General features: G+C 36.5%; 1 long non-coding RNA gene across 5 annotated transcripts in view; it reads right to left on the reverse strand.

Moving 5' to 3' along the window:
• Window positions 1–24,678, reverse strand: part of LOC114486756 (uncharacterized) — a 366,895-nt gene that overhangs the window by 18,595 nt on the left and 323,622 nt on the right. For 2 of the 5 annotated variants that reach the window (XR_008618109.1, XR_008618105.1), the window contains exons 5-8: window positions 21,238–21,321; window positions 18,361–18,463; window positions 3,102–3,691; window positions 1,054–1,118 (exon numbers count right to left, since the gene is read on the reverse strand). This is a non-coding gene — a long non-coding RNA (uncharacterized lncRNA). Of the gene's footprint in view, window positions 1–1,053; window positions 1,119–1,367; window positions 1,600–3,101; window positions 3,692–18,360; window positions 18,464–21,237; window positions 21,322–24,678 lie in introns of those variants that run through there. The other 3 variants (XR_008618108.1, XR_008618107.1, XR_008618106.1) reach the window with 3 other exon arrangements.

Raw genomic sequence — 24,678 nt, forward strand, 5'->3', positions numbered from 1 at the left:
AATCATTTAGTACACTAAGGAATCTAGGAATGTAAAAGGAGACCATGTAGAAATCTATTTATTCCCTAATAATTTACATTTTGTAAGCATGGATGTCTTACTCTCTCAGATTTCTTCAAGAAGAAACTTGGCCTGACTGAGACCTAGGTTTTATCAATTAAGAAATACTTCTTCAGGCAAAACAGATATAAATGGCCACTTTATTTCCATTTTTCAGAATCAGGATATACCCCTATTCACACTTTCTACATTTTCTCATCTCCCAGCTACTTACCAACTCACTCTGACTGGTTTCTACACCTGTCATTCCACTGCAAGAAATTGCTTCGTTTTTGCCAAATACAAATTCACACATTTTCACATTGTATTATTTAACTTCTCCGGATCATCCAATACAATTGTCTTCTCCTTCTCATAACATTATCTCAACCTTGCTTTCAGGGCAGCACACCCACTTGCTCCTCTCCACCAGCTTTGTCAGGTCTTTTTCCTCTTTTCTATCCCTAAATGTCTATCTTCATAGGACTCCAGTTTGAGGACCTCTCCACACTCTTTTCTGATGACATTAGAAACCATCACTATTCTAGACTGAAGCAGTTAAGTAAAAACCTAGTAATTCTGATTTTAATAGAAAAATATCAGTATGAATGTGCGATACGTCTCCTAGCTGTATCCAAAATGAGCAAGCCAGTAACAATGAATACCCAGACTGTGTTCTTGAAATACCATTTTCAACTAAAAGGAACTCGAGTTCCTGAGAGAAATGGTTGAGTCCAAGTATAAGGTAGGAAATGTGTCCAAATTGCCCAGAAACAAAATTGAAGAGGCTTTTTGCAATATTAAATGAAATAATGGATCTGGGCAATGATCATCAGTGGCTGCTAACATCAGAAAAAGCAAGACAACCAGATATTGTGTGCCTCATGATGAAAGTACATAGCACCAACTATGAAATATTCTTGACAAAAAAAAAATCAAATCTGTGTCAAGTAAAAAAACTATAGATCTAACTACCAATTTACAAGAAATAAGGGAGAAAGAGAGAATAATGGGGGAAATGACAACATGGGGATGCAACCCAGAAAATACAGATTGTGAGATTCTCTATAAGAGTATAACTTTAGTTTATCAATAAATAAATTGCAAGTGAAAAAAAGAGGGAGAGAAAAGAAAAAGAAACTTAAAAGAAAAAGCAACAAGTTATCATGTATAAAACTTATTCAGATTTTGATTAAAAAACAATCTGTAACAAATAATTTATGGATGGTCAAGGAAATTGGAACACTGAATAGATAATATAAAGCAATTACTGTTATTTTAGTTGTGATAATGATATTGTGATTATATTTCTATAAAGAGTCCTCAATTTTAGAAATCCATACTGAACAATTCATGATGGAAATTATATTCCACCTGGGATTTGCTTCAAAATAATCCAGTAGTGTTAGTGGTGGTGGTGGAAGGAGGGGAGCAGTGGGGGTGGTAGAATGGATGGATATAGTTGAAACGAGATTGGCCATGAGTTGATGGCTGTTGAAGTTGGGTGAAGGGCACATGGGGGTTCATTGTTCTAGTCTCTACTTCTGTGTACGTTTTAATCTATAATAAAAACATTTAAAAAAATCCATATGCTGATGTTGACTGAATCTAGATTAGTCCTGCCTCTCCTCTGCACATGGAGCTACATATAATTATACCATGATATCTAAGTATAATGAGTTTATAGGCATCTCAGACTTAATGTATACAAAATCCAACTCAAATTCCACAAGTCCCACTAAAATAATAATAACAAGAGCAATAAAACCTGATTTCTACTGGTCTTTCCATCTCAGTAATTCTTGCAGCATATACCCAGTTCCTCAACCGAGAAACCTACAGTAAGTTTTGAGTCTTCCCTCTTCCAAGCCTTCTCATCCAGTCCATTTCAAATCAACCTCCTTTGCCCCCTTCACAATCTAGGCTTCCATCATCTCTCACAGTGACTCCTGCCATAAACTATTAATTCATCTTTCTTATTTTATACTTGCCTTAAATATAATTTTCTTGACATAAGTATGTTTTTAAAACATGAACTGGATCATGCTTAAAAATTTGTAATGGCTTCCCATCCCATTTAAATAAAATATAAAGCTACCTTATTCTGCAAGGTCATATTTACCTTTCAAGGCCATCTTATATCTTACTCACCAGCAGGTCAATAAACTCCAGACACATGAATTTGAACACTCCAAGTTCTCTTATATCTGGTAGCTTTTAGTACATACTGTTTCCAAGACTAAAAATACTATTCCTATACCCCATCCATCCTGGGCTTTTTAATTTGCAAGAGTCTAAAATCTCTTATTCTGCATCCTTTATTTTCCGTTAGAGCACATTTTCCATTTACTTCATTGTAGTTATCTCAATTTATAATTTTGTATTTATTAGCATATGTTTTTAATTACCTGTATCCCTCACTACACTATGAGTTCCATAAGACAATCCAATATCAATTTAGTATAACAACGCTGAGCATTGTCTAGCATATAGTAGGCATCAATAAATACTTGTTTAAAAAAATTGAAGGTGAACAATTGAACTTGATGTTTGTGTTCCAAGTTTCAGAAAGTAGACTATTTGGAAACATAAATATTTAAGTATCAATGTCCAATTTAAATGTGGTGAGCATTTTAAAGAAAAATCTAATTGACACATGAAATTAACACTCATAGTAACTCACATTTTAATTTAATGAATGATTAAGTTAGGGTACGCTCAGATTGAAATTGAAATCATATATCCCATGTTCAGTTTAAAGCTCTCATTCCCACTCAAGGAAATCTTTATTAGAGAAGAGAAACCAAATGTATTATTTGAAGCTTAACAATTTTCTATTTTTTGTGTAAAAATGCCACAGAGTAAATGGAAAACGTTTATTTCCTCACCTTAAGTCATGTAGCTCTACATTATTTAAATATGTGCTCTAGGTGTAATTTCATCTATATTCTGAAGTAAGATTTATACATATTCACCATAAGAAGCATAGTTCTGAGAGAGAATATAAATGCAGTAGAAAGCAGTATATGTGATAACAGAATTGTTATCTTAATGACACTTACTTCCATTCCTCCTGTGGTATAAAACTGTAAGCAGGGAAGAGATTCTCAGAGGTATCTGAAATTCCCCACATAGGCCACATGAAGTTGGGATGCATACGATAGGCAAAAATTGGTGAGTGGAGCGGTAGAATTCAGAGAGAGTCTTGGGGCAGCTCTACCTCAGACATTTGTATTGGGGGAAAAATAGAAAAACAAGAGAAAACAGTAGTTAATATTTAGAGTTTAAGTTCCAAGTATAACGCTTATAGTTACAGAACACTGGTCTGGAATGTGCACAGACCACATTCTAGACCAATCAAATCAGGTTCTCTGGAGGTGGAACCCAGGAGTCAAAAATTTTTTAAACTACCCAGCTGATTCTAAAGTGAGTGCAGCCAAGAAACATTATTCCAGGGTCTTAGATATAGCAGGGCACAAGCAAGAGGATTATAAAATACACACACACTCAGACATTTGAACATGCAGTTATATATTGGGAATATATTCATAGAGCCAGATGCACAATTGCATCAGCTGATTCTTTGGTCATATTGTACCAGAAGTCCTGAAGATTTCTTAAAGAGTTGATTCTCATGTCCCTCAACATACCTCTGTAAGTAAATGGGAGAAAAGTAGAGCAAGTTGTACTAAAAACTTTTAAACATGCATGGGTATTTATGTTCCCAAATTTAAACATCCAAGCACATAAATACATTGATACATAAATCCAGAGTGTCTTTCCAAGCAAGAGGGAAACCTCCTTGCTTTGCAGCTTCTTTACATCCCCTTCCCTGTGGTCTCTGGCATTCTTGGACTCAGCTACACAGTTGATGGGGGATAGGAAAGGGAAGCTGAGCTTTGGATTCCACTGTGTAGCAAGAGAAGGAAGAATAACCACCCGGTGGTTTAGCCTCAATGTGGTGTGATTTCAGGACAATAAGAACCTCAAATCCCAGCAAGATTCATTCCCTTTGGCCTCTCTATGTGTCCTTGGTTTTATTTGTGCCAGATCTGAAGAGCAAAAGAGTATGAAGGGTAAAAGTTAGGCTACTACCCTTAGATGTGTAATGGTATATTTAAATTCTGCTCTTTTCATTAGTTTGTGAGTTCTTGAAAGGAAAGGCTGTATTATCTGGTTCACTACTGGACCCTTAGGTCGTGAAAGACATTGGCAGATACTAGGTCCTCAACAAATAATTGCTGAATGAATGGATGTAGAAATGATAGTGAATGGTTGGGTTTCACCTAAAAAAAGGATGCACCATATTAGAGACTACCAGTAAACCATGTGATAATTCAAGCAAAGTATATGCTGTTCAATCTGTGCATTGACACATAATCCGCATTTTTCAACTTTCCTGACCTATGCTATAAATTTGATGATCTTTTGATATAAATTCAATTTTTACTATGATTTCAGCACAGATTTAAAATATTTGGTTAATTTTTGTTTCTGGTAAAGTAAACATGCCTCATATTCTCTATTTTTCATCTACTATTTATGAAAAAACATCTACTGATTCATTTGTGTGATCATTTTTTGCTATCTTCTTTTATCTAAATTTGTATTGCATGCTCCTTTGGTCTTCCAGTCACACACTGTACTTTTAAATATTATTGTGTGGTTGAATTAGACCAAGAAACTAAGGTTAAATACATCATGAAACAAATGATCAAATATGCAGTAGTCATTAATTATGTTAATTTTTGGCTATGTAATAACATAGAAAGATGTTCATTACCTAGCGTAAAATGACAAAAGCAAATTAAAGGGCAGCATACAAAGTATGATACCATTTCTATAAATAAATATAAGCTATAGCAAAATAAATGACTATAAAAATATACATCAAAATTCTAAAAGTAAGATAATGTTTAAATTTTCATTTTTAATCACTCTTCCCTATAAGAAGGCTATGTTACTTTTTAATAACAGAGGGAAAAAATAAACTATTATTTTAGAATGTGTTGCTGGTACTATAGCTCATTCTACCGTGCTATAAAAAACAGAATGCCAAAATCAGTCATTTGAAATAAACTAATAACATACCTATATGACATCAGGCAGTTAAAATATCAGATAAAAGGAAATTCAATAACTATATGGAAAATGAAGCTTGCTCTGCAATCCATTGGACAATGCTGGATTATGTGTCCACTGCAAATGCAGATTAAAAAAATCAAAAGGAAAAGGAAAAAGAATTGAAGATATGAGCAGATTTTTTTCCCTATAGACATTCCTGGATGCAAATAATTAGGTGGCTTCTCTTAGATGAAGTAGACTAAAGAACCGTTAGCTTCGAAGAAGACATAAAAATAATAATAGAAAGTTACAAAATCTCTACTGCTGGAAATGTTTTCATACATTAAAAAAATTAATTAAAAAATCCCACGTTTTTAGGAAAGGTGGGTAGAATGAGAAAAATTAAAAAAAAAAAAAAAACACCACAGGCTTTCTGTCAGTCAGTATTTCCTGTATAGGAAAAATACCTCTTGAAACATTCATGAACACTTTTTACCCAATCAATTGGAAGAAATTATAATAAATGTTTTAGGACAGGAATTCTTTCAAAACAAATATTTACAGAATGAAGACTGAAATATTATATTGAAAGTTGCCAAAGTTAACACCCACTGATTTTGTCTGGCTATTGCCACCATGTTTCCTCACTTAAGCAGATCACAAGCCACATACCATGCTCTCAACTGGTGCAGTCACTGAGCTGGAGTAATTCCTCATACCCAAACTCCTGGGAATCATGAATCATTATTTTCTTAACATTCCTGTGTCTGACCCACAAGGAAAAACAAAGCCCTTGATACACTTGCCTGGAAAAATGGCCATCCCCTGACAATGGCACTTTTCCTTTATAGCACCCGCCACAATTACTTTACATAAATGTCTACAATAATTGATGTAATGTCTCTCTCTCCCTCTAGACTGTAAAATGCATGAAGGTAAGTGCTGTGCTCAATATTGTTTACTATTATATACCCATGTCTTGTAGAGTGCTTAACTTACATCAGTCACTCCATTAATGTTTGTTGAATAAGCAAATGAATGAACCATTTTGAATGAAGAAGAGGAAAACTGTGATCCCACAAGGAATGGTGCCAGGGTAAATTACATTTATGATATTTGTACCTGTCATGAAATAATGAATGTCCAGGGAAACTCACATTTTTGATAGAACCATCTGGGTAATGAATTATTTTATCATACAAGACAAATTATGGTAACGTTATGAGAGGGGTCTAAATAAAAGGCATTAGGGCTTTGAAGTGGGCAAGGATGAGGAAAGTCATCTACGGTGAAACATCCTAAATTTTATAAATGAGATAATAGGCTACAAATTATTAATTAAACCCAGTAAAGGAATGATTTATTAAAGACTATTTCATAAAGACATCAGAGCAATATGACATGGTCCATAACCAGGTCAAAGGATAATGGACTAATTCATAAACTTTACTTCATTAAGAGCTTCTGTTTAAGAAAAGACACCATTAACAAAGTGAAAAGCCAATATTAAAAAATGGGAAAATAAATTTGCAGTAAGGGTAATTGACAAAGGACTCATATCCAGAACACATAAATGACTCCTACTAATCAATATGTAAAAGGCAGAAAATGAAGTTAAAGAGTGGACAAGGAGACCCAAACAGACAGTTCACACACACACAAATAGATCTTTCCACGGTCAATAAACGTTAGCTATCCGGTGAGTGCATCCATTAGAATAGATACAGTTTAAAAGACTGGCAGTGCCAAGTACTGACAAGAATGTGGAGCAATTTGCATTGTCATAAATGTTCTTTAGAATCTTATCTGAACTTATGCATAGCACATGACTCTACTCCATGGTATACACCCAACAAAAAGAAGTACATATATACAATGAAAACCTGGACAATAAGCTTCAGAGGAGCATTATTTGTATTATCTCCCAACTGAAAACAATGCAAATGTCCATCAACAGAATGGATAAATAAATTATGGTATAGTTATACAATGGAATACTATGCAAACATATAAAGGAAGAAGCTTCTGCTACATGTAACAATATTGAGAAATTTCACAAACATAACACAGAGCATAGAAGCTAAACAGAGAGCACATACTAAATGATTCCATTTATACAAAGCTGAGAAATAGTTGAAACTAATCTCTGTGTTAGAAATTAGGATGGCTGTTACCTGTACGGGGATAGTGCTCAGAGGGTGGGGTAATACGGAGCTTCTGGTATAATACTGGTGTTTTTGTTTTGCTTTGTTTTGTTTTTTGTGATCTGAGTGGTGGCTGTACAAGAATGTCACTTTAAGAAAATCTCTTGAGCTGTATACTCATAATTCTGTAGCTTTCTTTGAGCTTATTATAGTTCATTAAAAAGTTTATATAAACAATAAAATGCTGGACTCTACCAAGGATGCCATAAAGTAGTATTTCTCCAGGTAGGTTCCACAGATACCTTTCAAGAGAAATATATGGACAAACAAGTTGGGAAAATCATCTTACTAAATCACCCATTTCCACAGCTTTTTCACACCCAGTTGATCACAGATTCTTAGTAACAACTGTTTACATTGCTCAGAGCTATTATTCTCTGGAATACCTTAGGAAAATATTTTAAGCTGAAAGAGTTTCCTGCAGAAGCAGAGAGGTCATTCAGACCTCCTCCCCCACTTACCGCTCTTCCCTGAAGCAAGTTATAAAGTCTTCAGGTGAGAGGTGCCCTCTCCATACCCAGAGGGAAGGAGAATTCTTATCTCCAAATACAAAGGGCACCAAGAAGAATCCTAACAGGCAGGCCTTGCTAAGTGTCCCCCAGTTTACTACAATTACCTCATACTCCTTAACCTGTCATATTCCTCCACAACTGTCCACTCTTCCTCAAACCTAGCATAAAAATACACAGGCTTGTTTCTTTGGGTCTTCATTTCCTTATGAAAGCCCCTGTGTCACATAAAACTTACATTAAATAAATTTGTATACTTTTCTCCTGTTAATCTGTCTTTGTCAGTTTACGTTTCAGACCCAGCCAGGGACCATAAGAGGGCTGAGGAAAACTTTGTCCTCCCCTACAGAGCCTAAAGTAGTTACTGACATCCATTCTGTTGTCCTAACAAAAGTTTACAACAGAAATGCAAAAGGTCAGAGAAGAACACCAGATTATACAATAAAAGAAAACCTATGGTTTTAGTACCTTAGGGATACATTTCTCTATGATTAATGAGTGTTCATTATTTTTACAGCTAGATCAGCACCAAAGAATTTGGCTTTTGGTATACAAATGCATATTTTTACCCACCGGAAGTTTAGGCTCAGAAGCAAGAAAAGGTTGCACTAAATTGTTGAAAAGGTGAAGAATGTGCATGGGTACCCTAAATCTATGATTACTATGCCTGTGTGGCCTCTCTTAGATCAAAAGCAGCACCTGAGATAGGGTCTTTGTTACCACGGTGACATGAGTTTATTTTAAGGAAATACCCTGAAGTAAGGAGGCACAGAAAATGGACTCATCTGGTGTGCAATAGGTTTTGGGGGAGCCCTGGAACATGAGTTCAGAGACTCCAGCTCCCAAGTCCCAACAACAGTCAAACAGATATTCCCATGAGCCAGCTCCCCTGGTCTCTGTCTCTTGGCTTTTTCGACCCTGATCCTAATTGCGCTTGTGGCTACAAATTTGCTCTCCACTTCATGTGTTTACACTCTAGTTGTTTCTATTTTCTCATGTTTTGTGCTTACTACTTTCTCTCTGCTCTCATCTTCTATGCTGCTCTACTGTCAGTCCTTTCTTCTCTGTGTTTCACATTCAAACATTCCACAGGAAGATCGGATTGGGTCAGTTCTTCCCTCTCCAGAAAAGGATTTATCTATTAACCAAGCTCTACAGCCAGGCTACTTCTCAGAAGCCAATCCAGCTTAAACATGAGCAGGGGGACAGTTGCCCAAGGACAAAGCATGCTGGAGGAAGCAGCAGTGTTAGGCTCTGCCTTCAGAAGGGAAGGGACACGGCAAGCATTCAGAGCTTGGAGGCCTGGCCAGGAAAATGACAGTTTGCCAACTGTACAAAAGAAGCCTGATGTCTGTTACCATGGATGCTGGTCTGGTGAATCCTAAGTAGGATCAAGTAGGGATGGAATGCAGATGAGAGTGGCAAATAAGCTCATGTGACCCCTTAGTGTGACTATATCAGTCACAATGGGGAAAATGGGGCTGCTTATCAAAAACAAAACTTACAGGTCTCTGGATTAAAGGTTAAATGTATTAAGTCTATTACATAAATCTATTACATCTGTAGCATTTATGCTAGGAGATAAGATAGTGATCTATTAAAAAAATCACGAAAGGTGATAAAATGAGCAGAGACAAAGACTATGAGTAGAAGTGACACTTGCTCCTGACAGTTTCAGGCAAATATCAAGGCCTCCCTCTGCAGTGGGTAGTAGAAAAATATGGATTTCCTGGAGGCAGCAAAATTTGCACAGATAAGTCAATTAAAAGGTGAGTGTTGCAATGAATTTCTAAGTTAGCTAAAGGAATTAAGATAAGAGCTAAGAACCATCCTGACCTGTTCGTGAAGTTTTATTTATAAAAAAAGCAGTAACCATATACTGGTTGCAGTGGACAGAGAAGTAGATGACTAAAAATGATAAAAACTCTCTTATTCTCCACCCCTGGCCCTAAGACAGGATAGGCTCATTGTCCTAGCATTCTTCATGGTGGAGGTGGCTGGCATTAGATTGTGTTTGTGCTCTCTGTTATTCTCTAATTTGTCTAGTGCTAGGCCCATATCACCAATTGCTTGCTTAATAAGAGAAGACAAAGATATTGAATCAGGCCTCAAATGTAATCTGAGAAAACAGGTGGGTACTTTTGTGGTTCCACAACTTGACTAGGCTCCAGCGTTATCACAACGCCCAGTCCCTGCATCAGAACAGATCTGTACCAGTCCCTTCCCCTGGGGTTTTATATTCCAAGAAACAAAAATCCTAATATTATTATTCCTACTCTTTTATCTTGCTTAAAGAAAATTTTACTTACTTCAATACTGGGATGCAAAAATATTTATGGTCAGATGTTGTGATCCAGTAAAAAGGTGTATCTAATTCTTTACTCAAAAGGGCACAGTGATAACCCAAACCTATTCAATATTTCAACATGCACATATTTAGTATGACTGTAACTTTGCCTTTCCTCAAGAGAAATAATCACAACTATTCATTAGGAAATTTCTTATACAAAGAATTAGATACAATTATGAGCCACAAATCCATAAAAGGTCATCATGGTGTACTGGAAAGTCTTGTTATTAGGACTCTTAGGACACAAGATTCAAATCCAACTCTGCCCATCACTAGCTCAATGCATTTAGACAAGTTGTATAAATGTTCTTTGCCTCTATTTCCTCATTTGTAAAATGAAGATAATAATAAAACCAATTCACAGGTTTATAGCAAGGATTAAACTAATTAATAAAAGTAGACTGCTTACAGCAGTTCCTGTCATCTAGTAAGCACTCAATAAGTGCTAGCTGTTATTAGTTGGAGCCAAACCTTAAAAGTATTTAAGAATTTTATTTGAGAACAAACATGGCAGTCCTTAAATCATTTGTGTTATTGTCAGAGACAAAATAATTGACTGGACCGAAGGCTGGATACGGTACAGTAACTCAAGTGTTATTAAGTTCCTAGATGGGAGGTTTTACATAATTGGAGTTGTTTGTGCTTCTTGTCAAAGAAGAACTTGGTATTGTCAACCTATCTCAACAGCAGATACAAAGGACCCCCTACAGAGAACTGGGAATTTCAGAGGGAGATAAAGATATCACAGCTTATGTCCCTACAGAGACATGAATTCCCCTTTTAGGCCCCTCTGAAGAGGAAGTGACATGTGGAGAAGCACCTTGTATTGCTTCTGAGATATAGTAGGTGTAGAATATAGTGGGGCATCCATTATTTTCCCACTTGGTTACATTTCTTAAAGCACAAGTGCATTAGGAGCCTGAAAAGCCATCTCAGAACATTTTTTCAGAATACATTCTGAGGAAACCTACTCCTCTATGCCCCCGACCTCCACCTTGACCCTTACCCTTGCTGGTAACAATTTCAAACTTCACTGGCTGGGAAAAATTGTATCTTTATGTGTAGAAAAGAGTTTACAATGCTCAGAAACATATTTTTAAAAGTGTGGAAGAAAAGAAGGTATTTTAATGTGTTTAAGTGATCTGTTTATCTTTTGGCTCCTAGCTTCATTCCTTGACCTTCCTTTTGGTTCTGCATTACTGGGAACTGCATTTACAAGGCGTCCTTGCCGAAGGGAAGAACTGTTGGAAACTGGAGGTTAGGAAGAGGGGAGAATCAAGTACTTTCTCATTTCCCTTCAGTGGAGTCTCCTCCAGGGGGCTATATCTCCACAGTGATTCCAGGCCCATTGGAAACCCTTCCTTTCATGGTCCCAGCTCCCAAAGACAGCACCAGGCTGGATCTAGCTCCAGCTAGATGGCCCCAATCTGGAAATACCACCTGGTGGTGCTGGCACTTTCTACTGGTGTTAATCTCTGGGATGTTCCAAAGCCCCTGTGTGTCTCTGCAACTCTTCTATAAACTGTTAAAGTCCTTCTATTTTTTTCTATTTTCCTATTAGAACCCTGATAATACTATGAATATTTCCTAATGTATACAACTATGAAAAAGTTTTGTATCATAAAAGCTGTTTCTGTCCTCACTGGGGATACTTTAAGCTCTTGGAAAGGGTCCACTTCAGAAGACACTTAGAAGATACTCAGAAAACAAAGCATATTGGGATAGGTCAGACATTTTGAAAAAATATATACATTTACATCTTTTTTTTTTTCTGGCTATTTCCCTTGATGAAATTAAGCAGCTGCTCAAAAAATCCAATCCTATTTTGTCCTATGTTGTCTGAGACTTCATCTCATTTCAAACAGTAGCTTTTCCCAAAGGAAGTGTCTCCTTTCAGGATATCATAATAAGCTAATGGACTGAGTGATCGATGTGTGTGGTGGAACATTAAAAATGTGCCATAAAATATGGAAAACAATTTAGCCACTCTCTAATGCAAGCAATTCTTGTAAAAACTATACATGAAAAACATGTACCCAACTACTTTTTTCATGCCTTACGACAAGATTAGATGCAATAAAAACCTTGTCTTGCAAATCAGCATGTTAGAGGATGCTGTCAGCAATAACTTTGCAAAGACATGTCCATTACCAAAGAGGGGCATTATCCTAAATTTACTCTCATTGGAGATTGATGTCCGCTATAAGCTGCCATCTGTCTCTAGATTCTGTGGTATTACAATGCTGTCACTCTGCACAGGGGGAGTGGTTTGTGACTTCTTGTTTTCTTTCCACATGATTATCTTTTCAAATTTGAATTATGGACAGGCAACTGTTGGAACACAAATACCAAATATGACTGACCATGTGAAGTGTAAGGACCAAGTTCAAACAAACTTTTTGTTTTCCTAAGTAAGGTGAAGAATGCATCAAATGAATTGTTTGAAAGTCATTACCCCGCAGTGATTTATCCTAGTGGATTATCGGCTATTCTGTGACAAGAAAGTATATTTCAGCACATCTGGTCAGTTTAACAAATTTTCCAAACTAAAGAGCTTAGTGACAATTTTACTAAGCAAATAAAAGTTTTTCTTGATATGAGTATCTTTTTATTTTTTTAAGGGAAAAGGAATAGATGTTCTTTGTCTCAATGCTGCTTATCTATTGAATAGAACAGTAGTCTCCAACTTTTTTGATTCCTCTTCCTTATCAGGAATAAAGGTTTGACTACTCAGTTCCAAAAATTGTTTATATATAAATTATATGTAAATTATACACATTCTTGTGCTATTATACTACTTATATACATTATATAATATATACAACAAGATAAATATAAAATGATGGGATAAAAATTTATGTAGGTAGAAGTTTGATTATTTTGACTCATTCCATGAACCACCTCAACCAGACTGCTTAGGTGAGAGCTCACAGTAGATAGGCCCTGCTGAGAATTCAATTTTGACACCAAGGTTTCATTTAACTCTTGTCTGTTGGAGGTAGGCTTGCCATGTAAAACACTGAACACCCAGTTACATACTGATGGGACATACTTATACTAAAAATTACTTATTTACCTGAAATACAAACCTAACTTGGCATCCAGAGCTGCTTAGTTTGTTTATGTATTTACTTATTTATTGGCTAAATCTAACAATTCTAGTTGCTGTCCAGCTGTCTGAGGCTCCCCCTACCACTTCATTCTGCCTACACCTCTCCCCAACTTCTTCACTGAATCTGTAATTATTGTCTATTAACATAAAACTGACAGATATAAATCCATATATGTTGCTATGATTTCTTTAAATGATATTGTCTGCAATGGATTCTATGTTTATCTGAATAGAATACATAGTCTATGTGTACCTGTCTAAACAGGACATCACAAAGCCAGTCTTTACATGCCATTTAATTGGTTGTTTGCATGTACATGTACTGTTGACTGAACTGGTTTGTTCATCAATCATTTATTCAAGGCCTAATATATTTTAGGCATTGGACCCAGTCCCTGTGGTATTAAGAAGCATAAGACGTGATTCCATATCATTCAGAGTAAAAGCCAACATCCTAAAAAAAGATCTATGTGGCCTACACATCTGGCCCTGTGGCAGTCATAAAAATGTACCTCTCAGGTTTCAGGATATAAGATTCTTCCCCTAAATATGTCCCATTTCCTCATTTCTTCTAAATCTTATTCTTAAATGGCCGTGTGTGTGTGTGTGTGAGCACACGTGTGTGTAATTCATGTGGCCACTTTTCTAAAATTATACTCCTTGCTATACTTATTATCCCCCTTTATTACTTGATTTGCCTCTTAGACATTTACCTTTAACAAACGCTATGGTTCACTTGTTTACAGTACTGTCTTTCTATCCTGTGGGAATACAGATTCCACGAGGGCAGTCATTTTGTTTATTTTCTTCACAACTGGAGAACAATACTTGGAATGGTTTCACTTAGAACAGTGCCTGACATAGAGTAAATGACGAATAATTGTTGAATAAATGAACCTATGCCCTCAAGGAGTTAAAGGTCTTATGGGGAAACGTAAATCAATGATGTATCTTCCTCTAGCATCTTGGGGATGGGAGGGCAGAAATATATGGTAAGGGTGATGCTTGTGCTGAATCCCAATAGTCCCATTGGCTCAGGTATCCCTGTGCAGGCAGAACTGGGTGCAAACAGATCACCAGGGAGCCCAAGGCAGGGGTAGGGAGTGTCAAAGAGTAGAAGAGAATGAAATGAGGTGGGGAGGGCAAAGACAAAGGGGGAGACAAAGGGGGAGACTTTTTTGAAAAAGGAGATGAGAAAGTCTCCAAGAACAAATTGCCAACTGAGTAAACAGATGAAGAACCAGTGTAGGTTTCATGACTTCTGAAGTATTGACAGGTAATAGTAATAATGATACAGATTATTACTTATTTGGTGTCTGCCATGTTCTCGGTTTATTGCTTTCTCTATGTTATTTCTTTTATTTCTTCCCAAATCATGTCAGATAGGTAATTTATAGGTAAGAAAACTGAGACTTGGAGAATCTCAACAGAAAAATTTTCAAATACTGTAAATGTTAATATGTGACAGAAGTGAGACTCAGATCCTGAGAACTTTCTTTGTATTTTCCTTTCCATTAAGCCATTTTTTTCTGGATTCCAATGCACCCTACATGTATCTTTTTCATAGAACTGAGCACACAGTGTAACCTCTTCTTGTTTGTCCTCTAGTATACAATGATGAAGACACAGACATACTCTATATTTGATTATATACTCTGGCCCTTAGGAAGGCTGCAACCCATTGTTATATCTAACAGCTAAGAATTTTTTGATCCCCAGAAACTAATGTTCACCCACTTTGTGGGTGACATAGCCCTTGTTGAAAATGCATAGTCTAGGGAAATATATGCTTCTTGTAGTTGACTTTCCATACCTAAAGACATCTTATGAATAAAAAGTTGTGTTAGCAAGCAATTGTTGGTAAAATATTCTAGACTGAAGTCAGGAGTCCGGAGCTCTTACCCTGGCTCTGCCTCTAACAAGCTGTGCAATCTTGCGTAATTTAAATGTTCTGGTCTTTGGTCACCTTAATTTTGAAACAAGGGACTATGCTGAATTAACTTCAAAAGCTTTTCCAGTTGAGAAACTTCATGAACTTACATAATGAATCCTGCTTGTTAGCTACTTTTCTCATTTGCTTTTGTAAGCTACCTAGTTCACAGAGTTAAGACATCTATTAGTGACTTCATTTGCTGGTAAGAAATACATGGTACTTTTCCTTTTTGTGTGATCTGCACTTGCACTTTAGGACAGCAGTAGTGTATTTCCATAGATGTTTTGGTGAATACTGTAAACCTTTATTTCCTTAAGGGCCTCTGCGATCTCATTAATGCAGGACAGAATGATTTCGCAACATCAGAGAGATGGATTTCCTTCACAGTTCTGGGTCAGAGGTACAGATGTTCATGGGATCTTAGCTGTGACACTACAGCTAATGAATTTGTGCCGTGTTCCATGGCGTTAAGTTAGACCTTCGAATCACATTTAAGAGAGGGCAATCATAGGTCACAAATCACAAAGGTTTAAGTAATGTTCTCTTCCATCAAAGGAAACCAATTTAATCAAATTTGATTTTATAAATGATGCTCAGAATTTAGGGAACTTTAGAATATTACTGCGTGTTACAGAAATCTATTGAAATATGAGAATGTTAGAGTTTGGATTATTTCATAAGATTTTAATGTACATAAATACAAGTGAATTTTATTTGCAAGAATTGAAATTTATATTGCAAGATTTGAATCATCAGAGAATGAATCATTTATGGAAGTGCCAGTGGACTTCTTTATTCAAGAGAACTCTGTTAGAAATTCTGTATAATGAAGAATTACTTTTATATTATGAATAATTATCTTTATTTTTTCAAAACTTTGCTCTCTTTGGCATTTGTTTTTGGAGAGTGGGGTTTATCTTCATATTTTCCCAGGTCTTTTCTAACTCCTCTGCTCTCTTTTTCATTTTCTCCTTTGTCAGGGAGGACCAGGAGCTTTTTACAATATTCCTTGGATTGAGTTTATATTTTTAGATTATTCAGAGTAACATATCCATAAAACAAATAAACTCTTATTTTAAAAATACTGACTATTAAATATTTTCATAGAAAATCTTGATGCTTTCATGGTAACAGTCTCTGTTTTTTAACGTGTCTTACCAAAGACTCCCATTTCTCAAGGGTGAGAGGGGGAAGGAAAATAAGTGTGCAAAGGGCATAAGATAATCCATTCTGCCACACGCATATTGAGCTATACAATAAGTCTGTAGTAACTGGGATTTTCCTTTTAAATTACAGTTATGTTACAATGTAATATGTTATTACAATGTAAGAATGTTATATTATTACATATATTATATGTAATGCATTATATTATATATAATAACATATAATGTTATTATAATGTAATAACATATTACATTATTGTGTTCTACTCATCACAAAAAATTAATAGATTACAACATCTTTCAATAGTATATTACTCCACTCCCACTTTGCATGGTTGAATTTGGGAAGGAGAGTTATGTTATTTAAATATGAAATACAAAAATCTTCCAAGAAGATTACTCATAAATACAAAGAGATTAGACTAGAGATATGCATTCATCCATTAGACACTATCAACTTGTTTGTTTAAATCTGATAAACTAGTTCCTATCAAAACTTAACCACTGCCTACTTTTGGAACTCTGTCAACTACTAGGTTTATTTCAAATCCATTAAGCAGTATGCTGAATAGCACTTTTGCAGCCTATAAAAATTAAGGTAAAACATAGACTGTTTATACAAATCTAATAAAACAGCTTGACAGAAAAAGAAAGGCACAAGATTGTGTGGTTGTTTGGGAAGTAGCAGGGCTAAGAGGAGGCTTTATTTATTTTATTTTATGTGGTCCAAGGTAGACCTGAGCAAATTCATAAAGGGAGTGATGAAAGTAGAGGGAAGGTAATTAGGGATTCAAGTGAGAAAAGAACTAATAATTGGATCAAGCTCCTTTACTAATTGGGGTAGAGCCAAGATGAAGGGCCGGGAAGGAGGGTTGATTTTAGGAGGGTCTGAGATGGTGAGGACATTAGATGGTGAAGAAAGGAATTTGGGGCTAGAAAGGAAGTCTGGTTCTAGCACAATTCTTCCCAATAATGGGCTGATGGCTAAGTTTAAAGGCTCATATTCCTCATGATCCCCTAAGTGCAAAAGTAGGATCTATTGGTAGAAGCTATAGGATGCAGATTTCATAGCACCCCAAGGAAGCTCTTCCTAGCAATCTGATCTGTCCATAAATATTTAGAAAGAGTGATCCCAGGAGTTGCTGGGTTCCAATCCTTACTACATGCCAGGGAAAACTACTTGGCAGATTGCTGCAGAGAAGACACAAACATGGAATGAAGAATGTTTTGTAGGAAGAAAGGAGAGTTGTTTCAGAGGAATTCGGTTGTCACCCTGTTCAGCTCCTTTGTTTCTTCTTTTCTACTCTGAAAACCCATTGTTAATCCAGTAAAAATACGAGATTACTACTTATCTGATCAATTCAGTAACAGGAAACTTTCTGTTTCCTTAGATAAAGAGGTAGAAAGGAAAGGGATGGTGGATCTAGGTAGCTTTTGTTTATGATCATATTTATCAGACATCACCAAGTATCCATCTTGGCAAATTTCCTTTATATCCAATCACTATCACAGTTATTTAAAGTAAGGTACTTCCTGCAGTAAGAATTGATTCTGATAATTTGTCCACTTCTTCAACTTTAAGATTATAAACTCTTTAAGGTTGAACATCTGCTTATGCATTTCTTTCTACGGTCTAATAGAGTCTTGTTCATAAAAAGAAAATTGCTTGAAAAACACTTGTAAACTACATTGGAGAACCTGCCAAACCAAACTCTTCATTCCAATCACTGCTGTTTCTTTGGTGTCACATTATCTTTAAGTGGAAGTAAAAGCAAACAGTCAGCCTTTTATTTTGAATAATTCAAATGAATTTTTGAGTTTCTCATTAGGGATGCTTCATTAAGTTCACACCAAGCTCATGCAACAAATTTTTAAATGTCTGAAATCTTGCTAGTATGCTCTCTAGCCTACTGAGTATGACCATCACAGTTGATAAACACCATTAGGGTCATTATCTTTGACAGTGAAGAAATGTACACTTACCACTGCTGAGAATGCTCTTTCCAGCTTCTCTTCATGCTGTACTTTCAAGGCCAGCTCTTTGCAGTCTATTGGGAAATGTGGCTCCAGAAATCTTGGTGTTTACCTTGCAGGCACAGGAGCGTACAGGTACAGGATCAGGGAGCCCAGTGCACAGGTAACTCAGATTGATGGTTTAATAATGAGGATGTGTTTCCTCATCTGAACTTACCACAGAAGCCACAGTTCTTTCCATCTCTCTAATACATGATATACTTTTGCCCAATATAGACTTATTTGACTTTAGAACGAATTATTTTCAAAATTCTTTCAGATTTTTTTAATGTGAAGGACAGGAAGCATTGCAGAGCCTAATATCCCTGGATCAAGGCAACCAGGTCATCTGAAGTAACCAACCACGAGAGCACTCCAATATGCTGTTTTTAAACATATAATATTCTTTATACTTTCTTCCTAACTTACAAAATATCATTCTATGATTAACTTAAGAAAAATCACACATAAAATCTTAACTAATTATCTCTTTGAGATGAGGCTATTTTGAGGCGATAAAATGTTCTGAACTTGGATTTTGGTGAAGCCTGCACAATTTTGTAAAATTTTATTAAAAATCATTGAATTGTACATTTAAATGGTGAATTTAATGGTATGTAAATTACATCTCAGCAAAGCTGTTTAAAAAAAAGAAATTTGGCATTATTTCCTATTCCTACTTAGGTTTAATATGGATGAGGTTTTTTCCTGTAGATTTTATGCTGGGCTGAAAATCCGTGCCTGTTTATGTTTGAAATATAGGTGGATGATCACTAAGTGCCTCCTTTAACACATCCTATCTCATCCAGTTTGGAAAATTATACTAAACAGCTACCAGAAAACCACATAAGTTCATGAGTTATCTGAAGCAACTCAGGTACCATGGAGAATAAAGTAAAAGTTTTCAAATCAACCCTACAGAGCTATGAGCAATCATTTTCTATTTAAACCGATAACCTCACAAGAGGAAATGAAAAAAAATCAGGGTTTTAAAAGAAAGACTAAAGATCATGCTATGCATTAAGAGGTATAATCACCTATATAAGAGTGAGCCTAGTTTAATGGGACAGACTACAATGAGTAGTCTGTAGCCTACAGAGAAACATCTGGACAGTATGTGGTCTTCAGTGGAGTCGGCAGCAAGCAACAGGTGGTTAGTATAAGACATGTCATGTCCCAGCTTTGGTCTCAGAGCAGTACTCTGCGTATTTTGGAAAATAATCTATGAAGACAAACAGGATAGTCTACAGAGATAGAGATGTGGGTTCAAGAATGAAAAATAGGAAGCCATTCTAAGTGGACTAAACTTCCCTTACAGGCTGATTACAAAGAACAATGGCAGTGTCCAGTCTCTAACGCCGAGGGAGAAGCTCAAAGAGAGCTAATCCACAGGCTGACCTGAAGTTGATCTGCTTGAGAGAGTTACCTAGACTTCCTTACATTCCCTGATTTGTTCCAGAACCTTGGCTGGGCTGGGGGTTCAGGTAGGGGCTAAGTGGCCTCAGCTGTAGGAAATAGAGAGCTATAATGCTGGGAGCCATGCACATCATTACGGTGTCTGTAATCCGGGATGTGCAACCACTCATTCATACACTAGCAAAGCATTCAAGCTGATTGGGACCTGCTTGCTTCTCTGCCCTCCTCCTTTGGCAGAAATTACAGCTTGACTCTTCTCTCTCCTCCCTTCTTTCCCATCCTTTCTTACACATGCTTTGTGGAGTTTGAAATGGAGACTTTCTAAAACTGACTTGCCTATAGTAACATGTAGGTTAGGGGACACTTGGCTGTAATGTCCAGCTGAACTTGCTCACTATTTTCAGAATTAAAAACAAACTTTCTATGACTTAGGGTTCACATTTATATCTAAAATCCAAACTTTAAAATTTAGAAAGCCATAATAACACAGAGCAAACAGCTGATCAATTTATAGACTAAATTAAAGGAAAAAACTGTCAAACTCTCACTCTCTCCTCCCACAAATTTAGGTGGGATGATGATAATGAATTTCAACCCAGTACTACTTTTAAGCAGCCCTGTCATACACACAGACCCACAAAACTTCATGCTTTCAAACAGTCACATTTTTAACAAGATGGATTCAATAGTTCACTATCCTACCAAAATAAGAAAAATACATAGAGAAATATAAAATTACAGTAGACTTAAAATGCTACAAATTAATAAGCTGTGAGTTCCTAAACCAGAATGAAAATATGTAGGGTGAGTGTCCAAAAACAATTCTTCAAGTCAATATGATAAATCAGGCCCAGATGTCACAAACACAATAAATCAATTGAAACTGCCAAACCACTCTTCTCAACCTATTGGATTTAATTAAAACCACCACTCACTTCATGAGAGGCCTTCTAATAGAGCAGATAATATCACTCAGACTCAACCATCTACCCAAACCTGATGTGGGAGACACAGCATGTTAAATTGTAATCTAGGGGGGCCTGTTAAGCATGGCAGGATTCAGTCCACACCTGCAGTAATGCACTGTCATCCATTCTATGTCCTCTTCTCATCCTTCCAAAGCACTCATTGAGAATGCCTTCAGTCAGCATTCACCACCGCAATACAGTAAGTGCCAGAGAAATGCTGGAGAAATATTGACTTGCTGACCCTTGTTGTTGTGTTGAAAATACAACACAGCCATTGAAATGACTAGCATATTTAATCAAATGTGTAAAACAAGGGGTGACATGGTGTTCCATGGTTTTAGATTTTTTAGTGAATCTTCCTAAGACATTCCAACCCTAGCTCAGTGTCCATAAAGATCTGTTCCCAAACAACCCGTAAACGCCACTCAGGAGAAAGACAAAAAGACAAAAATTAAGCACTCACAAGCTATTATGAATTCACGAGGCTGGCAAAGGGCACAGGTTTCCAGGCATCTTCTGGGATTGGAGGTTAGGAATCTCACTGGTCCTAAAATAGAAAAGATCCCTTGAGTTTACTGCACAAAAAACACAGAGATACCCACCCATGAGGTCGTTTTAACTTGAAGAATCACATTATTCATCGTGAACAATCTCTAAACTCAGTCAGCAGAAGTCTTCCTGGCACTTTTCTTGTGTATACTTGGCTCCATTTTATGAAGACAGAACAGACTATGTTTGGCATTTTTGCCTTGAGTTATTGACATGTTTTAAATTATGCCGTTTTATGTCCATTCTTAGTAGAACAGATATCTGCTACAAATGATCTTTATTAACAGACCGCCTCAGGTGCTGAGAGTCTTGATTTAACAACGTCTCCAAACAGACAGGCAGGGAGCTTGTTAATAGGCTTTTCCAACCCTTTGGCTTCTGTGAGACGTAAGTGGATTACGGAGGTTTGTTTTTCTGGCTATCTTTTTACATCACCGTCTGAATAATTGCCACAAAAGCCTATTGCTTTGGCCTAATTAACAAAATGTACAAAATCCCAAGCACAGAACTTTTATTGATTAACCATCTCCAAGAGAAGCTTAAGAACCCCCATGACTCCTGGCCCCAGACAAATGCTCTTCGTGACGTTACCCACTGGACTACAGCCTGTTAACATACCAAGGACTTGTTTTAGCAGTTTGAGCCACTCAGAAATTGTCAGGAGAAATTGGTTGTAGTTTAAAACTCAGCATCCTTGGGATGAGACCAATTCTTATGCAAATTTCACGGTATATTTACTATAAAACAATACTATCAGTTCTAATTTGTTTTTTATTCATAGAAACTGATCCTTGAGGAGGTGGTTTCAATAGTAAAAATTACACAGTTAAAGAAGCAAAAAAAAAAGTTTTATCTGAATGAAGAAAAAATAAAACATGACTTGATGGAAAAGTCAGAAATATGGAGAAGAAATAGAGTCAGTTTATTGTTCAACCGCTTCTCACTAACTAGATAATTACGTGAACAAATACCTCAGGGCTTGTGTGTCAGAGAACCGTTCCAGGCCCTGAGACTAAACTAGGGAGTGAGAAGACAGTCAGTATCCCTGCTTTTATGGAGCTTTTAGTATGAAGGATGGCAGATTTTTGAAAAGCTCAGGTATTTGAAATAGCCCATCAACTATTTCTGCATTAGATTATACTCACATGAGTCCCCCTTATCTACGGTTTCACTTTCTGCAGTTTTGATTTCAGTTACCCAAGGTCAACCAAGATCCGAAAATTCCAGAAATAAACAATTCTTAAGTTTTTAAATCGTGCGACATTCTGAGTAGCACAATGAAATCTCACACAGTCCCCCACTGTCCTGCTCAGGACGTGAATCATCCTCTTGTCCAGTGTACCTTGTTCGTATCAGGCTTGTGTTATCAGATCAACAAATGGTATCACAGAGCTTCTGTTCAAGTAACCCTTATTTTACTTACTAACGGCCCCAAAGCCCAACAGTAGTGATGCTGGCGATTCCGATCTGCCAACGAGAAGCCATAAACTGCTTCTTTTAAGTGAAAAGGTGAAAGCTATTATCTTAATAATGAAAGGAAAAAAAAGCTGTATGCTGAGGTTATTAAGATCTATGTAAGAATAAATTCTCTATCTGTGAAATGGTGAAGAAGCAAAAAGAAATCTGTGCTAATTTTGCTGTCACACTTCCAGCTACAAAAGTTACGGCTACAGTGCATGATAAGTGCTTAGTTAAGACAGAAGAGGCATTAAATTTGTAGTTATTTGACAGAGAGAGACCACATTCACATAATTTTTATTACAGTACATTGCTCTATCTGTCCTATTTTATTAGTTATTGTTGTTCATCTCTTACTCTGCCTAATTTATAAATTAAACTTAATTTAATTAGGTATGTATGTATTGAAAAAACAAACCAGTATATATAGGGTGCCATACAATCCACGCTTTCAGGCATTCATGGTGGGGTGGTGGTCTTGGAACATATCCCCTGCAGATAAGTGGAGACTACTGTAACGTTCCTTAGGAACTCAGTAAAAAGCCCATAGGATGAAAAATTCTGTTTGATGACTTAGGAAGTTAGATTGGCCATGAGAAAATAAGCTGTGTATATCATTTTATGTAATATTCAGAAGGTACATATTGAAAAAGATACTAGACATTTTTTGAATTTGAGAAGACACAGGATCTGGTCCAATTAAAATGGCAGTCCAACTGAAAATGGAAAGTAGGACAAATAAAAATTTCTTAATGTACTTACCCACACACATAGGTTAGAAAGTTTTGACTAAACTTATGTTTTTGTCTTTTTCTTTTTTTTGCGGTACACGGGCCTCTCACTGTTGTAGCCTCTCTCGTTTTGGAGCACAGGCTCTAGACGCACAGGTTCAGGGGCCATGGCTCACGGGCCCAGACACTCCGCGGCATGTGGGATCTTCCCGGAGCAGGGCACAAACCCACATCCCCTACCTCGGCAGTCGGACGCTCAACCACTGCAGCCACCAGGGAAGCCCTATGTTTTTGTCTTTTAAATCAGGTAACTAGATAATGACTGCAGAGCAAACAATAGATTAAATTCAAACAGCTGAATGAGCTTTAGTTGGGAACTCGGCTAATAGCAACATTCATAGGACTGAATTAATTCAGAAAGCTTAAAGGCCCGGGGAGTAGATTGCATTATTTCTTTTTTCTTTTCCAGTGCAAAAGGGACAACAGCATTTTTTTCTTTTTTAATTTAAAAAAGATATCTTGTCTAATCTTGGGAATTTATGCTGAATTTTAGAGAAAATTTCACCCTGGAGAAGTCTACACATGTAAGCATACACACATGGGCATCTGTCAACATGAAACTGAATTCACCAGAAATGTGATGAGCACCTGTCGTGCTCTCACATTAAGATGAGTGCCACAGCAGCTGTCTTCAAGTATAAAAAACAAACATGGCAGAGTAGAGGAGGACCAAAAGCTAGATAGGTCAAGGTCAATGGGCTGAATAGAATATTCTTGAATATTCTTGAATATTCTTCAGGTGTATATAGATTATGGCAGGAAAAAGGCAACATCTCCTGTACCAGCAGCTCCTTCCAAAAGCCACTCGGGAACTGAAATAGAATCAGAGACTTTCTTCTTTTAGATCAGCAGCAATAATAATAACAACAATAATTAATAGAAACTATCATTTGTTGAGAGTTTACCTTGTACCCCATTTACTTAATTAATGGTTTACATCTATGAACTTCGTTAATCTTAACATTCCGCAAAAGTAGGTATTACTCTTATCTCTATTTTACATGTGAAGACAAAGAGAGTAGCAATTTGCTCAAGCTTGAAATCCAGTGAGAGGCAGAATCACTATTTAAACCTACTCCAAAGCCCATCCCTTATCCACTGCATTA

The sequence above is a fragment of the Physeter macrocephalus genome, chromosome 8 (genome assembly GCF_002837175.3).
Source record: "Physeter macrocephalus isolate SW-GA chromosome 8, ASM283717v5, whole genome shotgun sequence".
Classification (NCBI taxonomy): domain Eukaryota; kingdom Metazoa; phylum Chordata; class Mammalia; order Artiodactyla; family Physeteridae; genus Physeter; species Physeter macrocephalus.